At 28.3% G+C, this 12,757-nt stretch overlaps 1 protein-coding gene across 2 annotated transcripts in view; it reads left to right on the top strand.

The window, feature by feature from the left end:
• The first annotated feature begins 1,218 nt into the window (after nucleotides 1–1,218).
• LOC142332281 (ciliary microtubule associated protein 1A-like) overlaps nucleotides 1,219–12,757 on the top strand; it is a 56,527-nt gene continuing 44,988 nt past the window's right edge. For both annotated transcript variants that reach the window (XR_012758245.1, XM_075378614.1), the window contains exon 1: nucleotides 1,219–1,377. The gene's annotated coding sequence lies outside the window, so the exon portion shown is untranslated. The remainder of the gene's footprint in view (nucleotides 1,378–12,757) is intronic.

The following is a 12,757-nucleotide window of genomic DNA, read 5'->3' as shown; positions in this document are numbered from 1 at the left end:
TTTTCTAGTATCTGCAGGTAACAACTCGTAAACAACACGAATTCTGTCCGGATACATCTTTAAACACTTGCGCGATGCCGTGTGGACACTACTGACGGAGAGACCATAATGGCTAGGCAGGCGTCGCACCGACTTCTTGGGAGTAAAAGAATATGTACATCGATCAACTTTTCAGTTTTCAACACTTTCAGCCGACCGCTTTTGGATCCGTCTGCCGCATTCCGTGTTTGTTGGAACTTTTTGTACAGACGTTTGATGGAAAACTTGTTTGGTTCATCCACAACGTACTTTTCTGTGATGGTATTCTGGATCTGGATATAATTGGCACATCTAATATATTGGGAGGCAATGAATATTCTCTGCTGCATTGTGGAACCCATTTTTCCTCAATTAAACCTGTAATAAAAGAAGGAAATTCTTCAATAGGCTGCGTAACTTTTTGAAGACGCTATACTTTGTTTACAATCTTCCGGTAACTATTATTTTGGTACGATATTTAATTAATAGTATTTTTAAACGTAAATTGTGAATAAGTTAAATTAATTTTATTATATCCGTAAAACATCAATCGTGTTCAGATGTTACTTGTTCATTATTTATATTTTCATTGCTGTTTATTTTTTGGTTTTTAAGAGAGATTTAGATATCAATATTAATTTTTAAAATTGATATGTTTTTTAATCTACAATTTATCGGCATTCAAATTTTTTTTTATGTTCCTGAAGGATTTTTCTATAGTTATATATACATACATATACCTATTTTATTATTATTTTTTTTATTTTTTAAATACTCTGTTCTGAAGAAGCAGAGATTTCTACTAAAGTACACGATAAAGATCATTAAAAAAGTACATAAACTTATTTTGAAAATAATTAAAATAATATCATGATTTATATAATTAATACATATATATAGTTTGTATATATAATCTTATAATCATGAAATTATGAATTTTAATATATATTATTATTGAATATTTAAAATTGCTCTAAAAGGATATAGTGATTAGTTAAAAATGCTTCGTATTGCATATTATTCATGACGTCACAGTATCATAAATGATTAACTTTAAATTTAAATAATAATGGAGGCGCATCAGCTGTTTTAAAATGCAGTTTGTTCCTTTTTTGCTTTGCCTTTCATGTATTTTTGGATGTTATATATCTATATATAAATTGATTGTGGTGGAAGTTCTAGAAGTAAGATTGGGTAGAAGGATAATTTAAATGGTCAATTTAGGGTGGGGGTAAATGCGCAGGCGCACTAGTTTTTTTTGAAAGAGTTCGGTTGCAAAGCGTTAGTTCGTCACTGATCTCGCGACTCTTGATCGTTGTGCATCGTACGATACTTAGCGACTGTTATACTATTATTAAGGTATCATATTTATTTTTTTATAATGTTAGATTGTATTAGTATTTTTTTTAAATGAATTTATTAACGTTTAAAAATTTTATTTAGGTTTAATTTCATTGCTATATATGTTCAACTTGTTTGTGAATGCGTACAATTAAATGTATGTGTATCTGTTTGCATGTATATTGCTAAATTTTTACTTCTTTTTTTTCTTTTTATGAGAAGTTTGTGGTAGAATTTGTAGTTTAGAAAAATTTTATAATTAAAATATTTTTAACTTTTTTTTGAAAGCTTTTAATCGTGTAAATTTTTTAAAATTCATATATATTAATTTAAATAAAGCAGCTACAGCTGAATAGTTATTGAAATAAATTACAAAATAAGATAAAGCTCGAAAATCATTTACAAAAAAATGTTATTTGAAACTTTACTTTTTCTTTAAAATAATTTAAAAGTCGTTATAATGTTGTTGAATTGATAGAAAAAACGTTTGTGACATTAAACAGTGTGCGTAATTTTTTTTTATTATAATAATTATTACGTTTTCTCATTTGCTACTGATGATGATTGTTTAATAATCGAAATGACCACCTGTTTTCCAAATTTTAAATAACTTTTTTTAATTGTATTTTATTTTCAAATTTATTCTTCAACAAAATAATTTTTATAATATTAATAATAATAGTTGTTATGTCTTTAGATTAAATTACCCGCGCGCACAAACACATTCATCCACATACATATATATATATTACTGTGTTCCACGAAAAGGTATACTCTTTTCATTTGTATCACTTTCCCATTCCCCCATTGATTCTATTGAAACTTTACAAACCTTTTAACTAAGATTCTAAAAATATCCTGTGAAAATTTCAGCCTTCTAGGATTTTTTAGAATAAATAATGGCGGCTTTCAAATAAAAATACAAATTTCAGATAAAACATATTTTTTATTCATTAAAAAATATCTGGTAAAAGTGATTAAAAATAGATGATGCATTGTTAATCATCTCTTCAATTTGAATAAAACTTTTTGTATTCAAATAACTGGTCATAACCGTGACTAATTAATTATCTAACTGTTTTTAATTATTATACTTCTTAATTATCATTTGTTTTTTAATCATTTTTACCGGGTTGTTTTGTAATGATAAAAAGTATAGTTTATCTGAAATTGATGTTTTTATTTGAAAATCGCAATTTTGTTTCTATAAATCGTAGAAAGTTGAAATTTTTACAAAACATTTTTAGAACTTTCGTTAAAACGTCTGTAAAGTTTCAATAGAATTGGTCGGGGAATGGGCGAGTAATACTAAATGAAAAGCGTATACCTGTTCGTGGGACACAGTGTATATATATTTATATATGTATATATGAGAGTGAGAGAGTTATCTAATTTTCTAGAACGTTTTACTTGATTCAATATAAATATTCTTTGAACATAGTTTTTTTTTTCTTTTAATAGGATCTATTTTTATTTCTGTTTATTATTATTATTAATTATTTTTATTCTAATAAGTAATTTTGATCTTGTTTTAATAATAAATTTTTTATATGGTAATGTATTTATGCATAAATCTGTTATTTCTTTAAAGAAAGGAACTGGCCAACTAATTTTTAATAATTAATTTCTTTGTTAATTATAAATGTTTGTTGTATTTTTTCCAGTATTATTTAAGATTTTTTTATAGTAGTTTTTAGGATTTAAAAGTAAATAATTTTATTATTTTTTCACCGTAGTTTTCAGAAATAATTTTCAAAAATTAGTGTATTATATGTTATAAAAATCTTTAGGTCCTTGAATATGGATTATTTTTAATTACCGGTTTTGAAATTTGTTGAGTTGAAAAATGAAAATAAAAAGCTACACATATTCATTTAGGTAAAGACAAATAAACAAGTATTTTATTGTAATAGTACATTATTATTTATAGATTTTCTCAGAAATGGTTGCTTCACAGATTAACAAAAAAGGATTCTGGAAGTATTTGCTGGAAATTATAATGATTAAACGTTATTTAGAGAGGCGGCCTCAGTCCGGCCCCGCCTCGCGCGCGGGCCGGCCTGAGACTCCCGGCTCCTGGCCGATCGGAGAAGCATTACATAAACACAGTTCATATATATATATATATATATATATATATATATATATATATATACACATAAGTAAAAATACTAAGTAAGTAAAATATTTGAGCACGTTAAAAGGATTCGGAAAATAATTTCTTTTTTATTAGTTTTTTTTTTTTAATTTAGTTGATATATTGTTTTTGTAAAAGAAATTTTTATTTTATTTTATATAAATTTGTAGAGAAATTTTTAAATGGTAGAAGAATCGTATATTAAGGATATTTTTTGTTGTAAGCCAAAGTACGAGTATTGTAGAACACAGTAGAACTGTGTTCTACTTTCTGGTTTTATGATATGTATAGACAATTATTTTGCGTAATATCTCTTGAACGAATGAATATATATAATCAAGAAATTTGGTATGGTGATTTGTATATACGTTGCGTTAATGATATTTTAAATATTTATGAAAAATTGGACGAGATTTGTTTCATACTTTTAACCTATGATTTTTATTCACTAATTATTTAGTGAATTTTCGTGAAATTTTTTAACGGGGAAATGTTACAGATTATAAGTCGTGTAAAAGCGTCTTTGATCCACATTTTAAAACAATTAAAATTAATAAATTTTCAATGTTTTATTTATTTATTTATAAATGTAATATATTAAATTTAATTAATTCATATAAAGAGTGATATAAGAGCTGGAGAGAGCACAGTTTATCTCTCTCTCTCTCTTCCCCCTCTCTCACACTCACTCTTTCGTAACTTAAGAGAGGAGAGGATTGCGGTTAATTTTCTGAAATCTATTTCATTAAGAAAATAAATGAGGTCGTTAGGGTAATTTATACTGTTGGACAGTTTAAATTCTAAGCTGTTTGCAAAATACGGAGAAATTCAGCAAGGTTGTTATTGTCACCTTTTTTACACGACTGCCCTATAAGGAGTGCCTATTTAAAAGGAGTGAAATGTAAGGGAAATAATCTGGAAATTTATTCTACAGCTTGAAATAAGGAAAAACGTTCATACAAACATATATCTGAAAAGGCTTTGTTATCGAGTTATTTATATATGTTTAAATAAATTTGAAAAATTCTACTATTTACAAAATTGTCACCTGCACGCTCTTTAATTATCCTATATTAAAGAGTAATGTTTTTTTTTGTTTTTTTTTGTAATCGTGTTTTATAATTTTTAATATTTATCTCTTGTTTTGTAAATTCTTCAGAGCAATGCATGTTTTTTAAATATATAACTTTTAAAAAATTCATTTAAAATTAATATTGTAACTTTCTATTAATAATAATAATTTATTGTTAGATTTTTCAATTATTTATAATAAAATGAAGAAATGTTTACTGGTAATAGAACGGCTCTGACTTATTTACTATTAGTATTCTCAATTGTATTATTGGATTACTAATTTTAGTAATAATTTAAAAAAAAATTTTTTGTTCTAAAAAATGTATCGTTAAAATGATTATCCTTAAAAATGATTATCCTTTCTTTGGAGGGGGATAAATATAATTATGTCATATGTTACTTTGTCGTTTATGGTGTGTATGTGTAATATATATATCGATTTACCTAGGTATTTTCTAAATGCGGTTACCTTTATGTAATTGTATATTACATAATGATATTAATTGTGCCAAAAGTTTGTTTACCTCTTTTGGTAGCGATGATAAAAAAGGGAACATGTAAAGGAATGTTATTTTATATCTATCGACACACAAGGATAAGTTACTAAAATATTTGTTATTTATCATATAGAATAAGATTTATTAGTTCCTCTGCCGAAGAGGAGGCATAATATATTTTAACTCGGTTGAAAGATTATTAAATTAATTTGTTGCATGACACTATTTACCCGTCTTTGTTGTGGTTTTGACGCGTACAAAAGGTACTAGTTAGAGTAGTTTTCTCTGAGAATAATGATGTTCATTGTACAGCCATTCGTTGTGGTGAATCGATTAATGGTGTTGTTATTTGAATTTCATTTCGACGGGCTAGGAATGTCGATATGCATACGTATATTCGGCTCGTTGATGAAGCCGAAGGGAAATTACTTAATTTATCTAAGAGCAAGCAGATTTACTCGGGTTTATTTTTGAGAATGGTTTTTCCGTTATAGAGAGTGACTTGTGTGATTCATGTCAGGACGCGTACACCGCTTCGGTTATGACACTTTAACGAAGACGATTTAACATCATTGAAGATTTCATAAGGTTCTGTTTTTTTGTTATCTTGTTGTTATAACTTTTTTGTTATCGGCTTTTATCTCGCTACACGTTTTTTTAAACAAACAAAAAATAAAGGAAGGTGAGTCAGTCAAATGATCCCTCGCTTTTTTTTTCTTTTATTTTGGGAAGTTATTTTAAATATTTTCGCAAGATTAGTTGGAAAACTAATGCAAGTATTCTAAAATTCCGGAGACCTTTTACGCTTTGTTTCGTTTACTCTATATATAATCTTTCTTTACTTTTTCCTTAATTCTATCTATCGAGACAGATTTTTAGCATCTGCTTTTTCTTATAAATGCATTTTTTTAGGTGCAGCCCTTTTTACTTTCACGTATAGATAGCGCCCTATAGCAGAGCTGTAGCTCTAGAAGAGAAAGTATTGTAATCGGTCCAATTTTGGCATCGCGGTTTTCACCGGATCTTGACGTTTTGACACCTAAGGAACCCAGAAAATCGGAAGGGAATTTTTCCAGATGTTAATGTACGTGTATGTTCGGCGTCGGCCTCACCTTATATCTTCAGAAATAATGGGACGATTTTGACAAAATTCGGTCAGATTACTTCTATATATAGGGCATTGATACTATTAAATTATCAACTTAAAAAGTCAAGGGGATGAAGCTGTAAAGTAAGGTCACCCGAAATATCTTGATATTTCGTCTAATTAGTCATATTTTTCTTAGGCACATTTTTTAACGATTAAAAATAACAATAGTTCGAAAAAAAAATTCTATACAATATCTCCCCATCCTAAAAAATGCTGTTGTAGTTGCCTGCTATATTCTGACGTCACAGATGAGCGGTAGAATTAAATAAATGAATAATATTTAAAGTTTGAAAAAGTAACTCAGTTTGACCGGGTCTCAAACTCGATCGCTTGGTCGATTCGGTGCGTTAAGACTCGCGGCTACACCGTTTTGCCGACCGTACAAGCAACATTTTTTTCTATGTAAGTTGTGAAATTACATTAGCTTGATTAGTGCCGACCTTCGCTGCTAGTACCGTCACACCCGCGCGAATTAAATACGGTATGCTCGCGCGCTTTAGTTAGAATCATTGAATTAAATAAACGAAAAGATATTATATTTAAATAAAATGATAAATATTTTAAATTAAGTTGTGTGTGGTGTAAGGCGTTCATCAGAAACAACCCACAATTGTAGGACTTTCCCCTGGAACGCGGTTTTAGCCTCATGACGGGATAGTCCTACGACTATGTTGTTAGCTTTTTTTTTTTTTGATCGGTGATCACGTATTTGTATTTTTTATTTTGTTTTTCTTTATATTTAGTTAACAGTTTAAATGTATTATTATAAAATATGGAATGATGTCTTACATATTTACTGTAAGATAAGGATTGATGTTACCCCATTCCTGAAACAAGGGGATGAATTTATCTTTTTTTTCTTTTTTTATCATTTATACTTTGTTATTTTTTTCTGGCTCGATATTATCAGATAATATCTAGCCAGATTGTTTGAATGATTTAAAAGTATGTGTTTTGTTCAGTTTTCTTCCGATTAGGCTACTTAAAGCTAGGAACGGAGGAGGTGGTATAGCGACCAGACACGCTACTTGGAGGATTGTCTTCCCCTCGGGGGAAATTGAGATGTTCAGTTGCCCCAAATTAATCTTTTATTACTTTTTTTTTTTTTGAAAATCTGTAAAATATTTTTACATAAATAAAATTATATTTTATGGATAAAATATACGTTTTTTATCATTAGATAGTGTTATATTTTTAATTTTATACGAATTATAATAGGTTTATAAACTTCGGTGGCAAGTTATCCTCCTTTTTTGAATTTACGTTTAATCGTCCTACAAAATAATAAATAATTTTTTCATTCAGATTATAACATAATTATACTTATTATACGTTATTGCATTATAAATATATATATGTATGCTATTCCACGTATAATAGAGATAATTGCTGAAGAATTTGCCTTGGAGGATTTAGAGAAAACATGGAAAAAGACCTTGATAAAAACCGCTTTAATACGTATATGGGGTAAAATAAATTGTTATAATTCTGTGTTAATGAATAAAAATGTAAATTTTAATTATACTAATTAATATAATCCAGTGTGGAACTAATAAATAAATAAAATCTGCATATAATAAAATAATAATTTTGAAAGCGTTAATTGAAAAATTATTTGAGTTCATTTCTCGCGTACGAGTACGCGAAAATATAGGCTTATCTAATTAGTATTATTTAAAAAGAGATAAATATTAAAAATATATATTATATATAAAGAGAAAATATATTAAAAAGTAATTTTAATATAGGATAATTAAAGAGCGTGCGGGTGACAATTTTGTATGTAGTTAATTTTTTTTAAATTTATTTAAACATATATATATATCTGCACATATTTATATAGTCTATGACACTCCCGGTAATGTAAAAATTCCAACGCGGGGTTTAAATCGGTTCAGCCGTTGAGAAGCTACTGTGGAACAAACATAAGTGCATAAATATATACACCCTAAATTCATTACACTCTTGTTTGGGCAGTCGTGTAATAAATTATTAGAGTATAAAGTAGTGAGTATTTAAAAAAAAAAAAAATTTACATATATTTTCATTTTTAAAAGATCTAAATTTATTGTACTAAAAACAGTTATTTTTAAGTTTTACAAATTCATAAATATATTTTTGTTAAGTCTGTTTTTAATAAAAGTTGATTTTTTTTTTTTTGTTTTTCATAAACTTTATTAAATTATTTTTCTCATAATAAAATTTTCTACACGTTTTGATAATAAAATTTACACATTTTAGTCATTTAACTAGGTTATTGTACTTCAAACATAAAAAAATATTTTTCGTTGCAGAATTTTTCTGTTTTACGTTGGATATCATGAAAACTACAAGAAATAAATTTCTGGGATTTGTTTTTATTCGATTTTTAAGGTTAAAAATATAAGAAACGATCAAATTTATCCCTAATATACTAAAATTTCACCGACGGAACTGAAATCGGCGCGAAATTTTTCGCTAGCCGTAATTCGATAACAAAGCGTTTTCTGATATATATTTGTGTGAAAGTTTTTCCTTATTTCAAGCTCTAGAATCATTTTCCTGATTAATCATTTACCTTTCCTTTTGAATCACATGCATATACATATATAATATGTACATAAAACCTATGATACTCCATCGTAAGGATTCCAACGTGAAACTATACATCCAAATCGGTTCAGCCGCTACGGTGGAACAAACATTCATACATACACTCTAAATACATTACACTCCATTTTGGGCAGTCGTGTAAAATTTCAACAGTAGAAAGTAATACTGTTTCTGTGAAAAAATGTCTATAATTTTGAATAAATAAAACGGAAATTCTTTTAGATCGATAGATAATTAATTAAATAAGAAATAAAGTAATTGAAAAAAAAGTAGAAATTGAAGTATAATAAAAGGGGCCCTTTGTTATAAACAGAAGTATTTTGCTATGTAAATCGATTTACTTTTAAATGGTTGCACATTTAGAAATATAAATACATTTCAAAGTTCTAATTTACTACATACTGATCTGTATGAATCATATTTATGGGTAACAAAACCAGAACAGCCCATTTTTAAATTTGAAAACTAGTTCCTACTTTTTGAAATAATCTTAGGATGTAATATTATGATAATTTTTATTAAATACTAGCAGACAAATCTAGACAAATCTAGCAATGCTTCGCTATTGCTAGATTTGAGTATATATACATTTATGTATATATATTAAATGAATGAAATTGAAAGTTTGGTAAAACATTAAAAAGATTAACATTATGGAACTTCGTAAAATTTAACCTTTCACTTTATCTCTTTTTCCCTTCTTCTCTTTTTCCCTATTTCCCTGTTCTTTTTTCTTTTCCCCATTTCCCCTCTTGTCTTTTAAATCGGACCAGTAGCGTAAATCGGTCTAGTAGTTTTTTTAGTCTATACGAACATTGTCTTTTATATCTATAGAAGAAGAAAGTCTGTATATTTCTTTCTTTTTTCGTAAATATCTCGACACCGGCGCCACCTAGCGGGTATAGGTTTTGCAAAAAATTCTCTTTTCGCATAACTAATATATATTCTGAATACGAGCCAGATCGGCCCATAAATACAATTTTTACAAATATCTCAACTCCAGCGCCACCTAACGGGTCCATTTTTTTTTTTTTTTTTGTAAATATATTTCCTTTCACTTATCTAATATATAGTCATAATATGAGGTAAATCAAGCCATAAATATAATTCTTTAAAATATCTCAATCCCAGCGCCATCTATCGGGTCCATTTTTTGCAGAGGTATTTCTTTCCATGTAAGTAACACATTCTGAATATGAGCCAAATCGGGACCATAAATACAATTTTTCAAAATATCTCGACCACAGCGCCACCTAGCGGGTCCAAACTAATCCAGAAACCTTCGCGGGCGTGCGCACAACTTACCAAAGTTTCATCGCAATCGGATGAACGGTTTATGATCGCATAAGAGACATACAGACAGACAGACAATCATTTATATATATATATATATATATATATATATATATATATATATATATATATATAGGTTAGCCATTAATTTAATTTAAATTAAATATTTAGATACTTTTTTAAAGATATATTTTTTAGCTCTTTTTTTTTTTTATAATCCTAGTTTAAAATTGTAAGTTCCAACCACAAAAAATGTCCTTCTCTAAAAAAAAAAGAAGAAAGAAAATATTTTTTCATCAAAAATTCATGTGCGTTGATATACATATGTGTGTTTACAAAGCATGGCAAATCATAAATAAAAACTTTTCAACTGTGCGCCGCAGCGCCCAGGGGAGTCCGCGGCCTCTTCACAGGGGCGCCACGAAATATTATGAAAGCTTCATAATTAATTGAACAAAGACATTTATAATTATGATTTAATATTAATAAAGTAAAAAAATAATGAATATATATGAGTTTTATTTAATTTTATCTCTTACTTACGAATAGTCATACTTAGAGTAGGGCGCCATGGAAAAATTTTAATTGAAAAAAGACGTCGCGACTAGGAAACGTTTGGGAACCACTGGTTTAACATATAAAAATGAATTTTTTAGCATGGGATTAGCAACACAGGACTCGTGTTGCTTTTGAGTTGCCCTCCCCCCCCCCCATAGGCAACTCAAAAAAAAAGTGTAGGTTGTAATGCATCATTTTAAAGTTGCAATTTTCATTTCACCATTGTAATGCATCATTTTAAAGGGCATTGAAAAAAAAAAACATTTTAACGTAAAAATTGTTTCAACGTAAATAACTAGTTTCAAAAATGGGGTCTGTATTACCTATTAACTTTTCAACAGTGAAACATTAAAAAAGATCAAATTTATTAAATTCTCTTACCTTGAAACAATTTGTTTTTTTGGTACTAGACCACTACACTTCCCCCCTCCCAAGATAAAATAATATATCATAATCCTATCATTTCCATTTAAAATTTTTAAATTACCCCTTCACGAAGGCTTGGGAGCATTGGCGGTTCCCCTATTTCTATAGCACCACTATTTCCACTTGATATTATCGATAACATTTATTATAATAGAGTCATTTTTTCTTGAATTCTTTCTTTATACTTTATACAGTATATAATCCATGTCAGTAACATTCCCCCATTTTATGAAAAAGGTATACAAAAATCTTTGTATGGAATTGTGTGCTTCGTAGTTCCACCGGCGTGGTGTTTGGTTGATGACGAACAAGGAACGTTCCACACACACGCGAAGTAAAAAAAAGTTTTTTTTTACTTTGCGTGTGTATGGAACGTTCCTTGTTTGTTCCGTTTTCTGGTTAAGTCGGTGGAAGGAATATGAAAGCGGCTTAGTTGTTTTTTCAGTAGCGATTAGAAAATGGTAGAAAGCAAGGAGACTTTGATCGCCAAATCTGTCTACAAACATGCTGGGAGGGTGAAAGAGATGGTAATTTAGTAAAATTATGTATTTGTTTCTGTGTGCATAGAAATTTGATTAAGAACCATTAGATTATAGTGTTTTTAAGCGGGCATTTTATTAAGTTATCTAATAATACTAAAAAAATATTATCTCTATTGACATGTTATTATTTATTCGATTAAACCGAATACAATTTTTAAGCAAATTGTGCTTAAAAACCGTGCACCATATTCTTGAATTTGATAAAAGTGTAGAATTAGATTATTATCCTGCTTCCAGCTATTCTATTTGATTCATTTGTTTCGGTTCATTTATTTTACAGAAAAGTTTTACCATGGCCTTGGAATGGCCCGAAAAAAATTTCTGAAGCAGCACCACCACTAATTTTAGTTACGACTACCTTTAGATAGTCTTGTACCTAAAAATAAATCAAGGTTAATTAGCGGTTAAATAAAAAATAATCAGAGATTAATAATTATTAATAAATCAATACATTTAAATAAAGAAAAAGATGAAGTCGGATTTGAACCGATCTGCCTTCCCCTTGTAAGATCCAGATATTTCATAAATTAAAATTGTATTTTACTATAACTCTGGAACCAATAAAAATAAGTATCACTTATGATATATCGTTGAAAAACTCTTAATAAGGGCATATTATTGTGGTTAAGAAAAAGTAAAAAAAAAACCAAAGTTTTTGAGGTTTTTTGGTCCAGTCGATTGTAATCAAAAGGGGAGGTGCACAACTAGATGTTACAGCAGTCCTAAATCCAAAATTTCAACATCCTACGGCTAATCGTTTTTTAGTTATGCGAGATAGACACCTACGCACAGACATCACGACGAAACTAGTCTAAATGGATTCAGGGATGGTCAAAATGGATATTTCCGTTGAAATCTGGAAACTGAAATTTTTAGCGATCACAATACTTCCTTTTAGTTCGTACAAGGAAATAAAAAAACCTATATAGATCATTTATATTATGAATTATTTTAATTAGTTTCAACATAATGTTTCATGCTGCAGTTTGATAATCTATCTTTTCCTGATTCATTATGACAGTGTCTATAATACGGTTATGTTAATTGAACTCCACTTATCGTAGTGAATTATAATTAATGTATTCCAATCTAATTAAATTCAATCTAACAGGATTTTAATTTTTGATAA

This window comes from Lycorma delicatula, chromosome 11 (genome assembly GCF_047948215.1).
Source record: "Lycorma delicatula isolate Av1 chromosome 11, ASM4794821v1, whole genome shotgun sequence".
Taxonomy (NCBI): domain Eukaryota; kingdom Metazoa; phylum Arthropoda; class Insecta; order Hemiptera; family Fulgoridae; genus Lycorma; species Lycorma delicatula.
The sequence above is the reverse complement of the archived record's forward strand: the minus strand, read 5'-3'. Positions and strand labels throughout refer to the sequence as shown.